Source organism: Ambystoma mexicanum, chromosome 6p (assembly GCF_040938575.1).
Source record: "Ambystoma mexicanum isolate Mex_15411 chromosome 6p, UKY_AmexF1_1, whole genome shotgun sequence".
Taxonomy (NCBI): Eukaryota; Metazoa; Chordata; class Amphibia; order Caudata; family Ambystomatidae; genus Ambystoma; species Ambystoma mexicanum.
In genome coordinates this window covers 471,471,853-471,484,386 of record NC_090935.1, presented here as the reverse complement: position 1 = coordinate 471,484,386, position 12,534 = coordinate 471,471,853, and positions in this window count along the sequence as shown.

Here is a 12,534-nt window from a genome sequence, read left to right as displayed (position 1 = left end):
TCATATGCCATTTCTCCTTATCTGTACTCCAATACAATAGTATCAGCTTATAGGTGTCGCAAGCGACACCTAATAGCCCAAACTAAAAATGGTGTAATGTCTACTTGCATATGATTTTTGATGGACATGTTTTAAAGTGCCGGAGTGGAAAACTGTATAAGGGACTGTGTCAGTGATGTAGCACAAATATGTATTTCTCTACTGTTCATTTTACGTTTCTTTTGTGCACACAATGTTGTGATATATCTGTATATAATTTGCTGTATTCACATGTGTAGCACATGTGAGGGACCCTGCATCTCAAGTATTTGATTAAATGTTGTATTCCACTTCAGAAACGACTGCACATCTTAAGGCTTTTTATTCAATTACTCAAAGAAAATGAGCTATAAAATGGACCAATTGTTCGCTCACAGGATTTAGGGAAAATATTTCTACTTCCCCACTTTAAAAGGTGAGTAGCTACTACTGCGCGCCACCCCCAGCCCGTTGTTCTCAGGGCTGCAGAAATGTTTGCACCTCTGAACAACAACCTTAGAATGACACATAGACCCATTCAAATGAATTTTGAATCAGATAAAGATAATGTAAGTGGAAGTGCAGCATGCCATCAAAACTCCTGGGAAAAATAAAACATTCCGGTAAACACAGCTAAGGCTTAATGTGGTCTCGTAACTATGACTTGAATTGTGAATTATTTGTTTGATTTAATATGGTGATTGTATTGAGGATCACCTTGTTTCCAAATAAATGAACTGAGTGCACTGTCTAAGATAAAGTGATTGTCCAGGATCACATATGCTTAGGCAAGTGGGGAAGCCAGGATTAGAACACATGTTACTTGGTTGCAAAACATACATCATGCTTGCTGGGCCATGGATTTGAAGGCATTGCAACACTAGGCATGCACCTTGAGCTTTATTAGGCCAAGGGCTCAAATACAGGGGCTCTAACAGGACCACATTTTCTATTTTTCCAGTCGATGTTGAAATGTTTTGGGGGTCTAAAGTAGAGTACATGTTTGTGTGAATATACTGCATGGGGTAAATGTTCGGTATTTATCTTATGCAATATTTTATATATGTCCCTTGCTGTAAATATCCCACGTGATTCCAACCTGTAAATAGGTTGTATTTTAAAAATAGTGGTATTACAAATACACATAGTGTATACCATCACCACCAAGCCTGTAATGAAGCCCAAAATACCTAGATAATTTACTAGATTTAAGTAAATCACCCCTCACACCTCCCCCACCGTTCTATGTGACAAGGCAATTGCAAGTCGCGGAGGGCTTTCCTTATAAGGTCAGGAAACTCTGAAGTGATTTTCACATATCTTTCTGCATCGCTATGTACTGTATTTCTACTGCAATATGCAGAGCAGTCCCCAATTCCCACAACCCTCCTTTAATACTAGACTTCATTCGAGCCTCAGTAGCAATAGACGTCCTCGAGCAGTTATATAGAAACATGTGAACATGTACCCCGGAACTATATCAACAAATCTGCAGCCCGTAATTTGTGGTCAACTAATATTTTAAGCAGTTAAACATAAATCCGTTTCATCGCCAGCTGACCACCTATTTTAAAATGTACATCTATATGCAGGTGCTTATTTATGTAAAACTGCAGCAGTGCACTAAATGGACAAGGTGGGACATACATGCTTTCTTATTAGTTAATGACTGTAAACTTCAGGGAAAATATGTACATGAAAATAATCTGAAAAAGCAACAGTGAACCTCATTACGAGATTGGAGGCCAGGCTACCTCCAAACTCGCATCCAGGTCCGGCACCCGTGAATGGGCAATTACTGGGATAATCCGGCCCAGCCAGACCCGGTAATTATGCTTTTGCAGGTGCTGGTCCCGGTACATCCCCATTCCCATTGAGACCCAATAGGGCTCAATGGGAATGGGTAGGGTGGTAGTACCGGTACTGTTAATAATGGTACCGGTGCAACCATCATGTTCTGCTTGCGGGTGCTGGTATGGCCACCAGGTCAGACCAGGTGGCGGCAAGGGCACCCGCAAGCAGAACTCCTAGTATGGCGGTACAGTAGCAACGGTGCCGGTAGCGATACCGGCGCCATTGTTGCCTTACCGCCATACTTGTAATGAGGCCCAGTCTATTTTCAATTGACCATTAAGTGTCAGTTGCTGCTAATTGTGGCAGCTTAAAATGTGATGCCAATACTCCTCCCCTCGCAGGTCCCTTTCATTGTACTAGGAGAACTGTAAACCTCCTACCTGGCTTGTGTGCCAGCCTCCTTCCAAGTCAAGTGTTGCAACATTCCTCATCATGCTGTTGAGAAAATCACTTGTATTGCCGAAGTCCATTAACAAAAGCTTTGGCAATGCCAACAGTTTTAGGTTTGAGTAAGCACGGGATAGGCATTTGCCCAGCACTCCCATAATGGTACTGCATAGCCATACTCCATAGCCATAAGGAGGTACCAGCTGTAAAAATATGTGAGTATCTGGCCATATCATTGCAGTGCCTGGCAGGTGCTACACACAAGACAAAAATGATGTTTTTCAAATGCTTGTTTTTAACAGGACTTCGGTTCAATTCTGTTATAAATCAAGTGGCTGAAGGCTGAAGGCTCTCTTGTTTAAGATATGTGTATCGCTGCAGTAGTATATTTACATCCCGACCGCTCCGGTGGTGGTAGTGCATGGTATAAATATCCTTTAACATAACATAACATTACATAACAATTAAGCAATTAAGCCATTTGTTCTAAGAAGACTGCTTTGAAATAACACTGTCAGGCTATTCACAGCACAAAGTGTGATGTTACTGCGTGATAGAGCTAGCTCAAAGATTAGTTTTTTTTATAGGGATAGCTGGTTGGAGGTGGGAATGGCTATAGGGATTAGGAGGGCCATGGGTAGTCATTGGGTGAGTAAATAAACAAACAAAATGCACAAGCTGTGTGTCCCTCTTTGAACCGTTCACTTATTTATTTATTTTTTTTTTTCTTGAATTCAGGTCAATATTGAGAAACTGGGTGTGAGAAATGTTGGCTTTGCATTTGTTATGCATTTGTGCAGATGACAGATGCTGCACAAAACAAACAGGAATGGATAATAACAAGCAATTGCAACTCAGCACAAGTCTGCGTTGGGCTGCTCAGCTCCACAGACACTCACTGCAGCCTTTGGTCCTAGGGAGACCTTTAAAATAAAAAATGGTGCCCTGAATTTTTCACCAATAATGCCATGTAAATGTCAAATGCTGCACTATAGCAAGCCCCAACAACATAACATAACACCCAATTGTTTGATGTGACAGTTTAACACTCATTTGCATGTTGCTGCAGAGCACCCAAAGCTACTAGTACAAAGTCCATAAGTTACACAAAGACCTTCTATTTCCTCCTCAAGATACTAGTGTCAAGTAGCAGATTTGCAAGGTGTGCTACATAGCTTTACTTAAACATAAACCGTTATGCCTTATTACACTACATTTTTGATGTGATGCCAGTATCCTGCATGGTATATAGCAGTGCTGTATGAAAGCTTAAAGCGTATGCACAAGGACAGCAGGTAAGCATGCACCAACATGTGTTCACTCCCTCTGTCCCCACAGGCCATCCCCACCCCTCTGGCCCCCCATGATGTTCCCATGTGCCCCCCTTCTTGCACACAGGTGTTGCCTGTTTTGCTTGATTCTTGTTCCCTGCTCCCCCTCACCCTCTCCAGCCTACTTCTGCAGGAGTCTGTCCTGATTAATTTCTGGTTTTACCATCACGTCTTGTGGTCAATGCTGGATTTGACTTTTATGGGCTTCATTCATTCACGGTGAGTCACCCTTTCTCATGGTGACCCTGAATCATGATGTTCCCATCTTCGTCTTGTATCCAGGCTTGCAACATTATGGGCCTCATTACGAGGTGGGCGCAAAGGGATACCGGGCACCGTTAAGGACATTGGTGCCGGTAATCCCTTTGTGCCCTATTCCGAGGTCCCTTTTACCAGGCGTTATGGACGGGGCCCCTTAAGGGACTTCAGAGCTAATAACGGTACCGCAATTTGTGGTACCGTTATTAGCGCCTTCCCATTGAGCCCTATGGGGGAATGGCTTTTTCAATGGGGACTTACCGGTCCCGCAAAGGTCGGAATAGACCGGTAAGTCCCCATTGAACGAGGGCAGACTCGGTTACGGTATTGGAGGTAGTCACGGCATTAATAGCGCCATGACTACCTCCAACCTCGAGGCCCAATGTGTTACTACTGACTTCTGCAGTTTTATTCGCTCTCCCCTCTTGCTTCTTCACTTTTTTTGGCTGCTTACTCTCTGTTCTCTACTCCTCTCCCTTTCTCCCTTTTCCTATCTCTTCACCTCCTTCACTATCATATCATATCATGAAGCAGAAATGATGCATCTAAAAGAGATGCCAATAAGGAGAGTGCATAGACCTTATAGAATCTGATGGCGAAGTAAAGAATTGAGCAACATTTCATGAGCAAAATGAAGATTGCATGTGCGGAGAGCACTGAAGAAAAATGCAAAGCTGTTTTATAATTGTGCAGATGCAGTAATGCAAGTAGATTAAGTAATCATAAGACTGGCTATACGCAGTGAATAGACTGCACGCAGTGCCACAATATATACAATATATATATGTATAGAATCTGGATGTTCCACGATGCATTTTAGCATACTTGGACCCTGTGAATTAAAGGGCTGAAAGTGTGGAGCAGTTGAAGAAAACAGCTGACGGCGAAGGAAGATTGGAGAAGGCTTTTCTGGCCCAGTGTCAAGGGTTGGGGCAGCCAAGAAACTGGTTATCTATTCAAGGTGATACAATGAATGTGAGAAGCAAGACAGACTCCTGTTGAGATGTAATAGGAAAACACTAGAAGCGCCAGGTTTTATTAATTTAATAGTGTTAAATGCAAAGAAGGAGCTCAAAACGTGGACTCTTGTCACATGATCAGATGAAAATAGACTTTGGGCAAGCTACACCAAGACCAGAAGATAAGGCCATGCTCACACTCCCTTTTATTCTCATGCACATTGATCCTTTGCAAGGCTGAGTTCAAAGGACTAATTGAATGGCAGACAGTAGGAATGATGATGGATGTTGAGCTAATTGGGTGGGGAGGTATGGTCAAGTCAAACCCTCCAGCACCTGGGGTACCAGCTTCTGTGCTGCTAGTGAGTGGAATATTCCAGAAGGGCACAAGCTTGCCAACCAATTGTAGAGAGCCATGTAGCAAAGAGCCCTGTAGATTGAAAGCCAATGAAACATTGTGTATTTTTATGACACGGAAGATGACTTGCACTAGGGGTGGGCATAGCTGTCCACCTAAATGTAGAGACCCACTCACAACCCGTCCCTATATAGAAAGTATACTTAGATGTTCCCCGTAGACCAGTCACAAACCCCATAGGTTTTCGCTTATTTTGCCACGTTGTATGGCGTCAATGATGACGGGTTTTTGCTATAAAGCAGTGTTTTTTCATGTGAATCATTGAGAATGCTTGTGCGGTGTCCGTTGATGCCCGTTGTACTTCCTGTTTTAGATAATTGTTAATAAAACATTGACAGTTTTGCCAACTTCCTGAGTCAGTCTGATTATTGGTGCGAGAATAAGATCTGCATCCCCATCCATCCATAGAGTGCTACCTCGTTTTAAAGGGCCTACGGGTCCACTTGGTAGTAGAAAGAAGATGATTCAGGCCCATCGGTTAGGAAGTCTTTAGTTTTCTGAAAATCTGACACCCTTTGCCATCCTGGTTTCCACAGGCAGTGAGCGGACCGAAGGTGACAGTGGTTGGTTGGAGGAAGGGATGATCCCAAAGGTCTTGAGCTGAAAAATGAATGGTGAGTAGATTGAGGGAATTGGAAAAGTAAGGGAATGCGGTTGTGGTGATAAAGAAAAGTAACAGGGGATTTGTTTAGTATATGATGAGAAGTGTGTGAACAAGGAGCTTTCTATAGAACCCAGTTTCCTAGCTCAAGGAGCTTTAGAAGCAGTCATTTCAAAACCCAAGTGGGTACTTAGGCGGCACATAAACAGGTTTATGATAGGGAATGACTCAAAATCCAATCAAGGTATTTTAGGGGCTAAGTGAAAAGGAGTACCATGGTGAGATATATGTAAAGTCGACTAGTCTGTCTGTTTGAGGAGTGACAAGAGTAAACTGTGAGGTTAAAGAAGAGATAAAAGGTTGTTACCTATTTTTTAGTCATTGTCGGCGCCGGCTGAACAGATAGGTTGTTATAATTGAGAAGTAGAGGCTTTTAGCAGCGAGGTTGGAGCGTGCTCATATTTATTGTTTTTCTTTAACATATCTGTATATCTAAATGGTAAGTATTGACAGTCAATTGAGACTTGTCACAATGGGGGATCTTACTCTACTAATGCACCTGTGCAAGAAACTGCCAAAACACGCACCCAAGCTCAAACAGTAGAGTACTGAGCGGGTAAAGATGTTCATGCCATAGCCACAAGGGGGATTGCTGTCAAAGGTGGTTTTGCAACACATGACCACATACATGCACCCTGTGTACACAGGGAAGAAATTGGCTAAGAGGTTAGCTATTTTAGAGTCCTGAAAGAGGTACCAGGAGGAACGGGAAGACCTGCCTCCTGAGGATTGGGTGCTTAATCAGTGTAGGGAGGAAGGTGCTGAGCCTTCTGCTCCCCTTACTTCGTCTGAACTAAATGGTGATAGTACAGGAGATGCAGAATTATATCTGTTAAGGGAATTGAAGGCGGCGACAGGACATATTAATCCAATATATGAACTGCCTGCCTATAGCAGTGGTGATAGTCCAGAAGGGACTAAAAGAAAGGAGGAGATCTTTAAGGTCTCACAGGACAAGGAGAAAAAAGGTAAACAACCAAATATAACCGCAGACATAGAACAAGAGATTATGAGATGGAAACGAGAGAAGGATAATGCTGATGAGGTAACGCTTGTACAGAATGAATGAATGGGTGGACAGATACTGCTGAAGCTCAATGGGAAATGTATCGAGGAAGTTAGGCAAAAGGAAGATCAAGATGAAAATGATAGAAAAGACAGGGAACGAGAGAAAAGATTGAAAGAAGAAGAGTATAAAATAACAAATAGACACAAATGAGAACAGATATATCAAGAGGAGCAGCAAAAGAAGTAAGAAAGGGCAGAGGAGTAAAGGAAGTATGATAACAGTCAGAGAGCAATTGAAGAATGCGACAGGCAAGAGAAGAAGAGAGAAGAGTTGGAAGCAGAGAAATTAAGGGATAAAAGAATGCAAAGACGAAGGGAAGAAGAAGAGCATAAAGAGAATGAAAGAAGGGAAGAGAAAAGACAGGAAGAGGAAAGGATTAGACAGGAAGCGAAAAAGCAAAGAGAATTAGATGAAGAAATTCAGTGAAAAAGAAGACAAATGGAACGCCACATTGATCGCATTCAGTAAGAGTTAATGGAACCGAGCCCAGTTATACAACGGGGCCATATAGAGAAGTTCCTCCCGTCGCAGGGAGCAACGGCAGGACCATCTAGGATAACCCTAAAGGAGAATTTTGACATAGGGGGTATCGGGGAGAGGATTGATAGAGCCTATCAAGACTTAAGGGAAAGCAGCAAATTGGGAAGCTGAGGGAAGGGAGAACAGTCCCTGGTCCTCCAATCACAAAGCAAGGAAAGAGACCCGTTTAGTCTCGAGCATAGAGCCCTGTCTTTGGACAGGCTGACTTTAAATAAGGGTGATGGGGACGAAAGCCATATTAGTTGGGGACTAGACGAAGAGAGAGAAACCTTCCGTGGGGAGAAGAGAGAAAGTGCATGCAGTCCTGAGGGATGTCTGCAGACAGACAAGGAAGTAAGATGGTCTGATTTAGATCAGCCCAAGGATAGGACACCAGATCCCATAGCAAATCCAGAGTACCCTAAATGATGATTGCATAGTGACAAGGCAGAGTTGCCACCATACGTGAGCAGGCTGAGGTCATTGCCAGGAAGGAAGCGATCAGGAACCATTATCCCCACTATGGATAGGCAGACGATGGGAGCTGAGTGCGGATTTGGGTTCACACAATTCCCTTTATTGGAGAAAGGAGGGGCTAGACCACGGTATATCCCCTGGCCACAGATGGATAAGGATAATTTAGGGTGCAAACTCACCAGTTTAATGGCTGTGGCGGGGAAATTGATGTATGAGCTAGAAAAGATGACAGGAGGAAATACTCTGGCAATAGGGGACATTAAGGGTCTCCTAGCAGCCATTCTTGGGGAAAGGGGGGATGACATTTGGACACGAGCAGGCTACTCGAGTGTCACGGCACAAAACACAGCTCATGATGGAGAGCCATTTAATAATTGTAGAGCAGATGTCTGGAGAGCACTCAGGGTACAGTATCCTGATACGTCAGATATGTGTGCAATTATGGCACGTAAGATGAAAGAGGACGAAGATCTGCTTGCTTACATTCAAAGTATTCAGGAACGCTAGACTTTGAAAACGAGGGAGCCGTGAGGGAAATCAGTGGCAGTATTTTATCACATTCTGTTTCAGGGATTGCCAGAGCAGGTAAAGAGTCAGCTCAAGAAATTAGTGGGAATAGAAGCGAAGCCATGGGTAGAGATACAGTTGACTATCTCACATCACTGCTGGCTGTTGCAAGAGAAAAATAAGAAGAAGGAAGATACTAGAAAACTAGAGGAAGCTAAGTTAGTTTAGAAGAAATTGTCAAAGTACACCAAAGAAAGGGCGTTGTTGACAAGCTAGGAGGGACTGGGAATGCAGCAAGCTGTGGATGCATTGCAGGCAAATAATCAATGCCAGATGGACCAAGGAGGGAATGGGTTTACACCACGGGGCAGAGGAATGGGCTACAGAGGAAGGGCTGGTTTTCAAAATAACCAAGGCGGGTTTTAGAATGTGTAGAATTATAATCAAAATGTGCAAGAAGGATTTAATCAAGGGGACCTAGTCATAAGAGCTCCTCCTATATGTAGGGCATGTGGAATGATAGGGCACATTGCGCGAACATGTGGAAGCCAAGGGTATGTACCGAATGGGCAATTCTCAAGAGGGGGGACAGCTTATCCTCCAGCATATAGGCATGGGATTGCCCAAGATCAGAGTTTATTAAACACAAGCGCCACAAATGTAACAGGCATTGCAACCATAGCAAGCACCATTGAATCCACCGCAAGGGCAGTCACAGCACGCACCCATGCAGATGCAGCAGAATGCAAACACGGTACAGTTATTAACACCTAGAGTAGGGGGTGTCACTATGGTAGGAGGAAGTCCTTTTACAGGTATGGGGATAAGTATGTATCCAAAATAGGACAGCTCATAGGGCAATTTGATGTCTTCAGTACTATCAGTGACACCAGACCCCAAGAGGAACCAAGGGTTGATGTCACCATAGGAGGCAAATCTTTTTCTTTTTTAGTAGACACGGGTACAACTCGCTCATGTATACGAGAGGGAAAATATCCATTATCGGGAAATGCCATGAATTTGCCAGGTTTCTCTGGAGCTACAAGCAGAGTTCCTTTTACTGAGGAATTGCCAGTCTCCATAGTTGAGTGTGACATGTCTGTTCCATTATTGTATTCACGGCAGACACTAGTTAATATTCTGGGCCGAGATTTAATGACGAAGTTAAATATGGCAATTTCTTTCACTGATGAAGGCATACTGTGTTCCACTCCAGGGATACATTATCTGAATGTGGGCAAATTTCTATTGGCATTTACACGGCAATTGGCTCTACGAGGAATGCCATTAGAGCCAGAAGTTTTTCTTTATCGGGTATGCATGTTGTTGACATGGCTACCCGGCTAAGTGGAAAAGATTATGAGAATACCTGAGGAGTTTTTGTTCAGGCCACAGACACCTATGGACGAAGAGGGGGGACAAACTATTCCCCTAGCGTTAACTGCAGCCATAGTGCGAGGGCAACTGGACATGGTCGAAGGAACTGATGAGGGGGGCAGGCCATGGAGAACAGTGATTGCCATTGGGGAAGGTATAGATTGACTGATGTCACTGACGAGGATATGTTCAGAGATGATCCATCAAATTATGAAGTAATATTTGAAATGAGTATTGCATATTGGATCAGACTATAGAAAAGATAAATCCCACAGCGAATGATGATAGTGCAGCAGCACCCAGCATTTTTTGATGAAGATTTGGAAAAAGTGCCAAATTCTTTATGGACTACAGGCCCCTATGACATAGGCCTGTTGAAGGGGGTAGCGGAGGTTAAGATTAAGCTGAAGGCAGGAGCGTGAAAAAAACAAAAGGGTTTGTGAAGACTAATTCAGGATATGAGACCAATTAACCAGATTGTAAAGGCAGAGTTTCCTTTAGTTCCGAATCTGGCAATGATACTATGGAATATCTACACAGAGGCATGATATTTCACAGTGATTGACTTGAAAAATGTGTTTTTCTCAATCCTGTTGCATAAGGACTCTCAAGACCTTACGTCATTTATGTTTCATCAGACTAAGCTCGTTTTCCCCAAGGGTAGTGTGAGTCTCCATTGATCTTTAATAGGGTCCTGCTGATGGACCTAAGCAATATTGATTTGCAAAGTGTTGTGCTCCAGTACGTAGATGACATTTTAGTTTGTAGCAAAACACAAGATGAGTGCAGGCAAGATTCAATTCAGTTAATGATTATTCTAGCAGACAAGGGAAATAAAGTGGCATGGAGAAGTTGCAATATTGCCAAGAAGAAGTGTTGTATATTGGTCAGTTGATATCACATGAGGGAAAGAAAGTTACACCTGAAAGGGTTGAGGCGATTATGAAAACAGCAAAACTGCACCCGATAAAACATATGCAGCAGTTTCTGAGGTTGTGCAACTATGTTAGAACATGGGTATTTGATTATAGTTCATATAAAAGACCCCTTTTACAGGCTCTGAAGAAAGCACAAGTGAACAAGGAAAAAATAGAATGGACTGAGGACATGAGGGAGAGTTTGAAGAATTAAAGAAAGCAATTTGTACAGCTCCAGTTTTAGGAATTCCCAACTATTCTGAGGAGTTATTTTTATTTTCGCACACAAATGGGACAGCTGTGACAGCAGTGCTTACACAGAGGACTACAATAGGGTAAACACCTCTGGCATATTATAGTGGCATTTTAGATCCAGTTATGAGAGGACAATTCCCTTGCAAACAATCGCTGGCAGGAGCCGCATTCACCATTGAGAAGTCTACCAGCATTGTGATGGAGTGTTCTATGACATTGTTTGTTGTGCATGCATTGTTTGCTGTTTTGGAGAAACCTAAGGGTACATTGAGGTAGTTATATCAAATCCAGTAATCAAAATAGTCAGGTGTAAAGCAGTGAACCCTGCCATGTTTGTAGCCGCGCCTGTGGCAGAGGGTGAGCAGGTACATGATTGCTCTAATTATGAGGAGTTCTATGATGGTATCCCAAGAGTAAAGGAAAATGTGCTAGCAGGAGCAGAAGTTCTCTTCATTGATGGGTCTTCGAAAATTGATCAAACTGATGAGGAAAGGCATTCAGGTTCATCTGTTGTAAGGCACAGAGCTAATGGGGAATTTGAAGTGGTAGCAAGTGCAAGACTACGTCTCACTTTTCAACACAAGCAGCAGAATTGGTGGCGCTTATTGTCACGCTTGACATGTAGGGCAGGAAGTGATGGTGTACAGTAACTCTGCCTATGTGACATCAGCCGTGCACGCAGGGCTAGCACATTGGAAAAGGAAAGGGCTACCTCCGAGGGCTACCTCCGAGCGGACGGCACTCCAGTGCAACACACAGCATTATTAGACAGGCTTATCAAGGCACTACAACTCCCAGTAGCCATCGCAATAGTTAAGTGTGCAGCACATATTAAGCAAACTGACTTTATCTCTTGCAGGAATGAAGCCGCAGACGAAGAGGCCAAAAGGGTTACATATTCATCAGATATTTCAAGTTGTGATACTCCAAATGTAAAAGAGTCAAGAACACAGTTGATGGAGGTTCAAGGCAGTGTTCCACAAGGAAGAGCAAGAATTGTGGACACAGAGGGGGTTCTTTACCCCGCTCTGAAGCATTGTGGCAACAAGACAGCACTGGAAAGCCGGTGATGCCTTTAGCCTTGTCAACGGTAGTGCTTGGACAGCTGCACTACTCTGTGCATGTGACTATGGAAAGCCGTGCAGCAGCTATTGTGGAGGACTGGTTCGTATTGAATCTGTTAGAACACGTTGCATTTTATGTAGTAAATTGCATCGTATGTCAAATGTTTACTGCCCGGCACATACTGCGAACAATCAGAGGAGAGATTCCTCGACAAAATTGTACTTTTCAGCATTTACATATTGACTATGTTGATATGCTCCAAGTATCTAGTGGATACAGGTATATAATAGTGGTGGTGTGCCACTTTTAGAGATAGATTGAAGCAGGTCAATGTACACACCCTGATGCCATGTGCACAGTGAAGTTTTTAGTCTGGGAAGTATTTCCCAGATTGGGAGTATGTGCAGTGCTGAGATCCGACAACTGGCCCCATTTTGTTAATAAAGTATTTGAAAAGATTAG